Below are 12,075 nucleotides of genomic sequence, written 5' to 3'. Positions count from 1 at the left end.
TCAGAAAGTTTATGTAACTTACACAAAGTCACAGAGCTAGGAAATGGAAGGAGACAGGCCTTGAAAGGAATGACTATAGGTATTGATCCCCTTTATTCTACTGCCTGTCATCAACCCTCCTCAGGCCTTCCTCTGGTCCTTTTAGCTGTGTAGATACTACAGCATGACTGAGACACGACTGAGACACACCGAGAGAGGGCTGCAGGGAAGCATCTGGAACAGACAACGTGGAAGCCAAGGCAAGTCAAGAAAGCTATTACTTGAGAAGCTGACCATAAATACTTTAGGATCTAGGACAAGAAATGAAATGTTACTGGAAAGGAAATTGAGTTCAGAAGCTAAGTGCACAACTGATGAAGAAGGTAAATGGGCAACAGAATCAGCAGCTAAGAGAGTGGAGCAATGACTGAGGTGTGGAGCAGAGGTTGCACCGCAAGCAACCGAGTCCAGGAACACTGACCAAGGGTTTCTTTTATGCAATGCCCAGCTCATCTCGCCAGAGTAGCAGTGGCATCATAAAGGAGACAAACCAGGCATGAAACCAGCTTTTCTCCAAAGTGCGATTATTACTCATGCATTCCCTCCCACTGCCCTGCCTGCCCCAGGACTGCTCTCTCCAGCCTACTCCTGTTTTGAAAAATAAGCACTTTTATTAGTTTATCAAAATAATGTATGCACATAATTTCAGAAATTCATATACTACAGAAGGGCTTATAAAAAAAAGCAGCAGTCACCTGCCCCTCCCATCCCCTTTCCAATTCCAATTTTCCCTACTTTGTACTTCTGTAAATTTCCAAATGCCCCATCCCCTCCCATAGCTCTCACCAAACAGCACAAGCTGGAACCTGTCCCAGTATTTCTCTCCTGGTTTTATTATCTCAGAAAGAATGGGAGGAGCCGAGCTTAAAGGTCCCAAGATAAACAGCCTTGGTGAATACAAATAGACTGAGATCCAGAGCTTGCAGAGGAGGGAATGGAGGGTATCTATCCAGCCCCCTTTTGTTTCACTGATTTCCATGGGCAGATGGATGGTTTCTCCCTTTTGTCTGGTGTGTATTGTATACTTTGCCAGCTCAAGGGAATGAGTCAGCATCTCCCTCCTCCTTTATTTCCCATCCACTTCTACTTTAGCTCCCTACAACATTGTTGACTTCCTTTAAGGCTAAGAAGAACTTCAAACACAACTTGAATTCAAAAGCACATTTTTCCATCTCAGTGGCAGAAGTCTGTTGTGAGGTCTAGTGCCGCAATGACTTAAGAATGCCTTTGTCTGCTGTCCTAAAGGACATCCGTGGATTAATTCATTCAAGGAACATCTGCTGATCACCCACTGTCTCAGGCACATGCTCAGCACACTGGACACAGTTTAATGCACAGTTTCATGTACAGTCGATGCCCTCATCTTGCTAATGGCCTAGAGGGAAAGTCAAATGAAAAGGCCACTGCAAGGCAGTGTGGTGAGAGCTCTCATAAAAAACAAGGTTCACAGGAGCCCTAGGAAGGGGAGCCCTAGGAAGGGCACTGCTCCACGGCCCGAGAGGTCAGAGACAGCCTTCCACAGCAGGGACACTGAGGTGAGTCTAAAAGCCCAAATCTGAGTTAGAGGGTCTCTGGTGAGCACCCAGAAGCATTGAGCATGGTTGGAGCAGTCTTCTTGCGATCAGGGCTCCAAAATTGCTGATGGATACTCACAATATCTGGACAATATCTGTCAATTTTCTGGATGAACATCTTAAATACTGATTTGTAGACAATGGGACCTGCATCCCATCAGATTTTGGTTGTTATAAACCAGTTTCCCAGTTTGAGAACTGTCTTTCCACCCAGATCTCAGCAGAGCTAAATAAGCAACCCTGTTCCAACAGTCAGCCCTCTCCTCGTTCTTTGCGTCGGCGTGGACTTCTGGTTCAGTTTTGCTGCTTCCAGAGACCCAGTTCCAATATTCATTGCTCAGACACTTCCTTCCTCTCAGGAGGGCCTGAGCACTCCAAAGCCCTTAAAAAGGAAGTCAAGTGCTTCTCAAAGTTACAGTCCCACTGTTTCAAGGAATCATACGAAGGACAAAGGAAGCAGGACTGTGGGATAGGTGGAAGTCCCCCAGAACTCCAACCAGTCTCCCCCTGAAATTCCACTTTGGTTTTTCATCCCTTTATCGAAATACTTCAGTAGCTATTAAGCTGAGATTTATCCCAGAAAAATAGCATTTGAAGTAAATAAATTCCTTTTTTTTAATTTTATTTTGATGAAACAGACAACCTAATAACACTGAATAACAGAAAAGTGGAAACCAATGATGAGAGGAAACAATCCAGATCTGAAAGGCTGCGAGACTGAAACATCACAAGTTTGCCTGAGATTAGACCCGCCTTTAAAGAGAGAAAAGGGATGGAAAGGAGGCAGGGGACATAGGAGATAATAAAGGCAACGGGAGAAGGAAGAGGGATTGAACTAAAGGAAAGGGCTGGGGTCCAGACAAGTGGGTGGAGAAATAAAATGCAAAAACTAAGACCATGCAAACAGACAATTTTATGGGAAACAGAAGTTAAAATATGTACTGAAAAGGGGTAAAGGAGACAAGAAGACAAGATGGCAAAGAATGGGCCATACCACGCTAGGTCTATGGAGAATCATTTTGGCTTTGGCTGATCGTAAAACAGTTCCATCAAAACCAACCGTATATGCCGTTCCTCTATTGTCTTCCATACACAACTTCTTCCAGCTAACCTACAGCCTCAGATGGCTGCTGCAGCAGAGAACACACTATACCTGCAATAGGAGTCACCTTTTCTAACTTATTACATGGAAGGGAGTTAATTTCTGCCTATTTTCAATGATAAAACTAAATTTCCTCTAGCCTGCTTTTACAAATTCTCTCTGAAGTTACTCCTCCACCCCTCCCAGACTCATTTTCTCGGGGGAAATAGTCAATTGAACAAGGAGTCCAGTTATTGTCCATGTGTAGGAGAAGGGGACTACAGCAACTCTGAGAAGAGAAATTATTTCAGAATTAATTCATGGCATAAAAAATTCTACACACACACACACACACACACACACACTCTCATTCACATTTACACATCCACCAACCACCTCTGGGAGCTTCAGTCTTGAAAACAATATTTCATTAACAATACGCTGAAAAGCCAAATACAATTTTAGCTTAGATGAGAACACATACTTCCAAATTTTCTATTGGGTACACACTGGTGGCTTTTTTCTGTGTATTTCATCACTATCGTGCCCAGCAGGGAATTGCAGCTTAGTAGTCTAGAGATCAACCCACTGGTGAAGGAAAGGTCTGTTCAAATTGTTCACCCAGCATTAAGTCTATCTTTCCAATTCCAAAAAAAAGTCAGAAGGGGAATTTTCTACCCATGTGTATCTCCTGACAAAAATAGAGAAGTAAATATTACCATGCCCTAGGAGCTTAGAATAAAACTGATGAGAACACACTCAGGAATTTTTTGAAGCATCATTGGGGACTACTTACAGACTTTAATTGTAAGTAGTAAATTTGGAAAACCATGTTACCCTGAAACTATTATTTATTTTTCTCCATGAGCTTTACAAAGTATTGATTTGAAAATATGGATTTATTTGCCCACTGAGTCTTTCGGAAAATATATTCTGGTTCTCTTTATGATCCCAGCCTGTCTTCCTGGCTTTATATGGGAGTTAATGTCTTTTGGCATTATACCCATTTCTTCATCTAAGGCATATGTAAGGTTCAACTACATCTCTCCAGAGTTTTGCAAACACTCATACTGAGGCTTTCTGGAGAAGAAAGAACTTTAACTCCATGTGGGGAAGGCTGGTTAGCAAGGGTTGCGGGTCACTTTAACCAAGAAATAAGGGGTTTTCCTTGGAGCCAGCAGGGAACACGTTTAAGCAAGAGCTTGTGAAGATACATGTCGAGGGAGAATTTTTTTTTTTTTTTTTTTTACAAATACAATGCCTAACAAATTCTGAAACTGACTAGGAATACCTACTATAGGGGATGTTTCAAAAAATTGTCCAAGCTATGTCATAATTTCTTTTGATTATTTAAATAGTAAGGGGATTGTAATGATTAAAGTCCTAAACACTAGGAAAAAAAATCTTATAAACCATCTTTATTACAAAACTTTATTGCAAAGATGTATAAGAATGTGGGCTCCAACGAGAAATCTCTCATTAGCCACACAGCTACCCTAGGTGTTAGCTCTTTCAATTCTGGGTATGCAGCAGGCTTCCAGGAGCTTCGGGGGAGAAATTTAACTAGCAAGACTGCAATCCAGCTTGAATGGCCGATCTTCTTTTGTTTAACTAACATGTTTAACTTCCCAAAAAGGAATTTGGGTGAATTTTCTATCCCTCTATATGAAGTAACCTTGTTAGGTAGAGAACAGGCAAAAGATGTCTCAGTGTAACAAATTACCTTCCTCCGTATACAGACTCCTTAGTTAAACCGACTGTGGCTAAGACAGCAGGGTTTGTTTCATTAAGAAACAGCACTATATCAATTGTATGGAATTCTGCAGGAAAGAACTGGTTGGGGTAATTTTTCTTAAAAGGTTACTTTTCCATACAATTGAAAAAGAAGAAAATGAAAGAAAGAAAGGGAAAAATATATGAAGCTAATGTGGTGAAATGCTAATACCCCTAGAGAACGTAAAAAGTGCTCTAATAAATAAGAAAAAATTAACATTGCAATCAGAAAAATGAAGAAAGGACATTTGTCTTTTTTTTTTTTTTTTGGTGGGGGGAGCTACCCAGCATCTGAATGCTCCTCAAAAGCAGACAAGTAATGGTAGACAGTGAGTCACACTTTTCACTGCAGAAGCCAAAGGGGTCAAGGAATCCTGTGCTTACCCACTGATCACTATGTTCAGGCACGTGACCTCGGCTCAGTCAGGCACATGCTCCCACCTGGGACTCTAAATCCTGAGAATGATGCAAAGGCAAAGGGGCAATTGAGAATCTATTCACAGAGGTATTGTCCCGAGATAGTGGCAGTGTGTTGTAGAGAGGATGCCGATGACAACGTATTAACTATCCTGTCCTATGACATTAGATTTAGGGCATTCTCCACCACCCAACCCTCCTTTACCAAGCCTGGGGTAGATATTAATGGGATCCCTATTTTATCAAGGCAAGGGCAGTTAAGTTAGTTGATCAAAGCTAATAGTAAAAGGAGCAAAACTTGAACACAAATTAGGCAGGCTGGCTCAGAGCCCAGGGTCATAAACACCGTACCACACAACGTTCTTTACGTAGAAGATATTAACAGAGTGGGAAGCACATATTCAAAGTTCTCTGTTCTTATTTCTGTAACATTAAATACTCTTTAAATGTTGTGATTTTCCATAGCATCTTCCAACCCCAAAAGTCTAAAACTTATATCAATAAATTTGTATACATGATAGGTTTTCTTGAGAGGTTAGGTATAAATCAAATGTCAATAAATTGAATCATATATCATACTGGACATGTATATTTTCAGACATAATTCACTTTGTTTTCACATAATATTTTGTTGACAATGACTCTAAATTCTTAAATTTACTTGTTGACAGATAACTGACAGATAAATAAGTGACATATAATTATGGATAATTCCTCCATAGCATTTCTCTCTCTCTCTCTCCCCCCCCCACCTCCCTCTCCCTCTCCTTCTTTGTCTCTCTCAGAGAAGGCTTAAATACATGAAAAGAAATTGCTGCTCAAAATACCACAAAAAGATTTTTTTTAATTAGGGTAAATGGCCTTTATGAGACATTCTCTGGTATCAGAATCTCATATGCAGCATTGCCATAGGGTATGATCTATCAGCATTTACAACTGCATTATTTAAAGGAAAATTTAGACCATGTAAAGTCCCACACCAAGGCCATGCTGGGGAGTGAAAACAAAAACAGTTCACGAGTACTTTCTAAACACATTTATGGAAAAATGTGACTGGGACTGGGAGGCAAAAACCACCCCACCCCCCAAATCCCTGGGAATCCACAAGCTTGACAACATTTTTCCAACTGTAATTAATTTTATACACTATTTCGAATGATTCTCCCCTTAAAAGAGGAATGAGAGCCAAAAGATTAGAAAAACTTTCCCATTGTTTTTCTTTGCAAAATTTAGAAAAAGAATTTCATAGGCAAACTGTTCACATTTGAGGGGTCCTTCATTCAGCCTTTCATAACACAATGGCTGAGACCTTGGAAAAGCATGCAGGGCGATAACACTTGTTTTGGGGAAGTTGGAAGAAGACAAGGATGCTTGTTTTGGTCATAGTAGCATAATAAATAATATTGAGACTCCTCTCTAACATAATATTTCAGGCCAGAAGATCACACACACAGGAATCAACAGGAAATCTTCTCTACTGCTTATCTGTATGCCCTATTTTCATTATCCTGATGGGAAGATTTTAAGGGAGAGAAATCTTGCTTTGTTTTCTTTATATACCCAGAAAGTGTCCACTCAGGGAGTAAACGGAAAACTACTAACATCTTCAGGTCAAATTACTAAGATAGCTACATATACGCATATGAATAGAATATAAATAATATAGCATTAGCATTATATAACATAGAAAATATATTATGTAAAATACAAGGCAAAATGCAGTAAGTTTATAAGGGTTTATAAGAATAATAAGGAAGAAGTTATCATGGTGGAAATAGTATTAGCCTGTGCAAGTGTTTGAATCTCTGAGTCTGCAATTCACCAGTTGGGGCATCTTTGGCAAATCCCTTAACCTATGAGCCAGAATCGTATTATTATAGGCACTGTATAGGGATATCAAAAAGTTTAAAATCTAAAGCGCTGTCCTCTAAGTGGCTTCTGATCTGAGGGCAGAAAAGACATATAGACATGAAGTGAAGATGAACTGCAAGATACATCTAAACTAAAGTATGATACTTGATATAGGAGTACAATAACTATATTCACAGGAATATTTTGAGAAATAAATGCAATAATACATGCAAGAGTGCTTAATAATCTATAAAACAAGTTTTGAAGATTCCATCTATAACCTATTTCCATCAGCCTAGGTCTTCTGTTTTTGTTGCATTATTTGACTAAACATTTGCTGTGTCATTCCAATAACAGGTAGGGTTAGAAGAGTCTATTTAATATGTATGAATCCCCAGGTGACTTGGGCAAGTATTCCTGTGCCCCCCGGAAGGATTAAGGGACTCTCTTCTCTGCTGCCTTCTACCTTGAACTATTACCCAAACGGGCAAAAATGTAGTGTCATTCCTGGAAGACCTATACCACCAACATCTACGGAATGGATACGTCTTCCTTATTATCAAAGAAAACACAAGCTAGAAACCTATGTTTGTATTTAACTGAAATACTTTTTCCTTGATTAGTTTCACCTTACTGTCCCTTCCAGCCCCCATTTTTTTTCTCCATCTCTACCATAAAGAGCTTATAGACGAAATGTTCTGAGCTCAAGCTTGGAAAGCTTGTGGAATATTAACAAGGGAAATTTATCAGACAACATAATAGATGCAATGGAACTCAGTTCTTCTGAAAGAACTAAGCATAACCACAGCATGGGTTTTCTTTCTTCAGGTTATTTGGGATTGTTTTAAATTTTACCCACATTCCCAAGCAAGTATAAGGATGTGTTGGATACACAGTATGAATCTATCAAATTCCAAAGGACCTAGTAACAGTTGGGCAGAAGAGTGGGTATGTTTGAGGCTAATGGGTATCTTAGCTCATAGCTTTCGAGGTTATAAACAGGGTTTCACTTTGTTTGATCTTATAATGGAAGAGCAGGGGAAAGCCTAATTGTGGAGGATAAATGCTGTGCCTTAAATAACCATATAACAACAAACTGTATCAGTTCATGACAGGCAGAAACCAGATTAATTTTGGAACACAGCATGGTAGAAAAGAATCCGTTAATTCTCAAGACTCTTACACCCCCAAAGACTGCTGACACCACTTTTCCTGTGCTGCAACCTTCTCCTCTGTTGGGTAGCAGTAAATAAATGCCAGTTATTTAAGCACTGCAGATGAAGTGTGTGGCTGAGAACTGGGAGTCAGCATTGGGAGCAAGGAATCCACAGTTCAAAGGTTCCGACTCCTAGTGTGCATTTAAACCCCAATTCTGTATTCAGGTAGCTGACCAGAATAATGAGAATCATTTCAGCTCCAATTTTGGGGGTTCCACTCATAAATATAATAAATAAGTTGAATGACAAAAGCATCTTTACCTTAGAGATGTCATCATGGAGACTAACATCTCCATGAAATAAAAATCCAAACCAAACTAAATAGTTGGCCACAAAGGTCATTAAGGCCTTGATTAAAATATCATAACTAAAACAGAATATAAATGTAAATAAAAGGGGCCGGCCCGGTGGCTCAGGCGGTTAGAGCTCCATGCTTCTAACTCCAAAGACTGCCAGTTTGATTCCCACATGGGCCAATAGGCTCTCAACCACAAGGTTGCCGGTTCAACTCCTTGAGTCCCGCAAGGGATGGTGGGCTCCGCCCCTGCAACTAAGATTGAACAGGCACCTTGAGCTGAGCTGCTGCTGAGCTCCCAGATGGCTCAGTTGGTTGGAGCACGTCCTCTCAACCACAAGGTTGCTGGTTCGACTCCCGCAAGGGATGGTGGGCTGTGCCCCCTGCAGCTAGCAACGGAAACTGGACCTGGAGCTGAGCTGCACCCTCCACAACTAAGACTGAAAGGACAACAACTTGACTTGGAAAAAAGTCCTGTAAATACACACTGTCCCCCAATAAAGTCCTGTTCCCCTTCCCCAATAAAATCTTTAAAAAAAAAAAAAAAAAAGTAAATAGAAGAGAATATAAACATATAGCAGATTTTAAATGAATGAGTGCATGACAACCACTGAGAACAAAGATTCAAGTCAGGGTATACATTAAGTATATCTTACTTTTATGATTAATTAACCCTGCAAAACCAACAACTACACAATCTTAGGAGCAAAAAACATAAAGTATTTATTTTTCACTCATGCACCAGCTGGGATTCAACTGATGTAAGCTGAGCTCTAAGCTTTGGGTTGTGTCTAGGACTGTTCCATGTTTAGGTTCAGTTCCTCTCATCCTTATTGGGCCAGTATCTAAGACATGCACAAGCACATGTCAAGTCTTTGCTTATGTCACATCTACTAACACCTCATTGATCAAAGCAAGTCACACGACCAAGCTTAAAGCCAAAAAGTAGAAAAGAGGAGTTTGACTTTCCTAAGACCCTGACAAGGGTGTGAACATATAATTCCCCTGGCAAAGGGAATGAAGAATTGCAATCAACAATTCAATCTATAACACCATGGATGTCACAAGGAGAAATGGGCCATTTATGTCCATACTAGGCCTATATATCAGAAACTACTACACCAAAATATGAAAGAAGTATTTATGGTCCTCAAAGCTGGAAAGAATCTTAGTTTAACTCCCTCACTTTACAGATGAGGAAACTGAGGTCTCAAAAGAGGAAGAGTCTTCCTCACAGTCCCTGGACAGGTAGGTGGCCAACGCAGGTCGCAGGTCTGGCCAGTTCACCTTTCAATACACAACAGAGGGACACACCAGAGGAAGGGGAGGAGCCTTCTCCCCAAGCAAAAGGGAGTCAGTTTCAATGACAAGACACTCCTAAAGATGGAGTATGCTTTATAAAACTTAATGCTCTGGGCCTCCTGGAAATGTCTATCAAGAATGGAATGTTATAATAAACAAACTGCCAAACTCATAACTTCCATAACCAACTATTATGCCTAATTTAACAAAAATAATGTCAATCTGTACATACTCTGTAATCTTTACCCTTCCTCATATGAAACCAGAAATATCATAAGTTGTGCCAAAGTTATTCTACTTTGTTATTCCACCACCAGCCAATCTATCCTTAAAAGTCTTTCATACTTCACTCTTCACATCCCCTCTTTCATGGTCCTCTGTTACGACCACCAAAATTATCTCATGTTTTTTTCCTTTACATCTTAGCCCTCCATCGTCACAAAAGTATTTTTTCACACGTGTTCCTCTCTTGTTGTTTTTAAGTTGTGAAGAGATAAATGATTTGTCTTAGTTTAACACCAGGGCCAAGCCAGGGCCATGTACAAAGCCGGTGTGCTGATGAAGGTAGTTGAATAATAAACTAGGAAGACTGTACAGAGATATGATGACTGTTCCAATCAAATAAACCCTAAAATGGAGCTAATCTTTCATATGTATAATCTTGTCCTTCTGGATTATAGACACAAATAATAAACTGCTTGCATAAATGAATGCAAAGGAATGCCACATTTAGAGAATAAAATCCTACATTTCTGCTGTAAGTAGGAACAGAAGGTTGAGGTGTAGTAGGAGACTGTTCCAAAATCCCTCAGCTCTTCAACTATTTAAAGGTTTGTCCATCAGAAGAAAGAAAAGTCTTATTTGGTGGAGCTCTAGAAAACAGAACTAGGGCAAGTAGATGAAGTTAGGGAGAGAAATTATTTATGCTCAAAATATGGAATAACTGGGTGATAATTAGAGCTATCTAAAAATGGACTAGGCTGCCTCATGTGGCACTAAGTTCCAGGTCACCAGTAGCGTCTGAGGAGAAGCAAAGTGACAACTGGTCAGAGATAACACCCAAGGGATTCTTCTTGGAAGCGGGGATGAGAGGGGCTGGTGCTGTGAGGTGCTTTTGATTCCAACTCTCTCACACCTCCCAGCTTCCATGAGGCCTCCTGGCAGGCAGTAGTGGTGAGGTGGTTAAGAAGAGGGGTTAGGGCAAGAAAACTTGGGTTTGAATCCCATCTATACTACTTATGAGCAGAGTGACCTTAGCAAATCCTTAATCTTTTCGAGTCTCCACTTCCTCACCTGTAAAGTGGAATTTTCTACTAGTTGTTATGAGGAATAAATGAGGTATTACATGTGAAGTGCTTCAAACAGTGCTTGGCAAAGACTAAGTGCTCAACAAATATAAGCTGATATGATGATTATTATGACTAAAGTAGGAGAACATTAGAGGCTCTAGGTCCATGTTGGAAAGAATGTCATGATGTTTTACTATCAACTCTGGCCACAGCAGGGCGAACACAGTGGTGAGGATGGTGTAGACAGGCAAAGGGCAAAGCGTCCACTCTGGCAGCCCCATTAGCATACAGGGTTACATGGTCAATGCCATGAACAACCGTGGGATTTGGACACCTTTGCCTTTTACACAGCATTCGCTGACACATTGCCAACTATGGAATGTACTGGGACTCTCCTCCCTCATTATGGACTCTACTATCCAATAAGAACCAAACCTCCTTGGACATATCTCCAGCTGTCCACTCTCATCCTTCATCTGTAAACCAGACATGGAGGAAATGGCATGTTCACTGGGGCAGGTCGGGTAGAGAAACTTCCAAGGGAGACTTGCAGATGACAAGGAATAAAGGAAATTATGACCATTAGCTTCTTTTTTGAGCCACTTCTTGGTGTGTGAGCACACTTGTCAGCACCCACAATCTCATAAGCCAATTCCTTAAAATAAGTAGATGATAGATGGACAGATAATTTTGTTAGCTGTTTCTCTGGAGAATGGTCCATATTGAAATTATTGAGGGAGCCTGAAATTAACATTATTAAAAATGAGTGAGATAAAGTCAGGGATATAGGATATGTGCCAGTAAGAACCTCTCTTCCTCCCCTCCCTCCCTCCCCTCCCCTCCCCTCCCTCCCCTCCCCCTCCCTCCCTCCTCCCCTCCCCTCCCCTCCCCTCCCCTCCCCTCCCTCCCCCCCCCCTCCCCTCCCCCCTCCCCTCCCCCTCCCCCTCCCTCTCCCTTTTTGTCTCCCTTTCCCTCTCCCTCTCTCAACCAGAATTGTAATTATCTTGTTTAAGAGCAACAATAATTGAATTGCTCACTTCCTAGTATAATCTTTGGTTTCACTCAGGAACCTGGTAAAAATGAGTGTCTTGGCGATAGAAGAAAAATAAAGTAATGAAGATAAAATCTCAGACCTAAAATACACAGAAGAATTTGAAGGCCAGTGGGCAGGCAGTGCCCTGGAGGGAAGCATGGGGAGGCCAGGGGAGTCACAAGTGAAGTACTGGTATTGGGCCTG

The sequence above is a fragment of the Rhinolophus sinicus genome, linkage group LG04 (assembly GCF_036562045.2).
Source record: "Rhinolophus sinicus isolate RSC01 linkage group LG04, ASM3656204v1, whole genome shotgun sequence".
In the NCBI taxonomy this organism is placed as follows: Eukaryota; Metazoa; Chordata; class Mammalia; order Chiroptera; family Rhinolophidae; genus Rhinolophus; species Rhinolophus sinicus.
The sequence above is the reverse complement of the archived record's forward strand: the minus strand, read 5'-3'. Positions refer to the sequence as shown.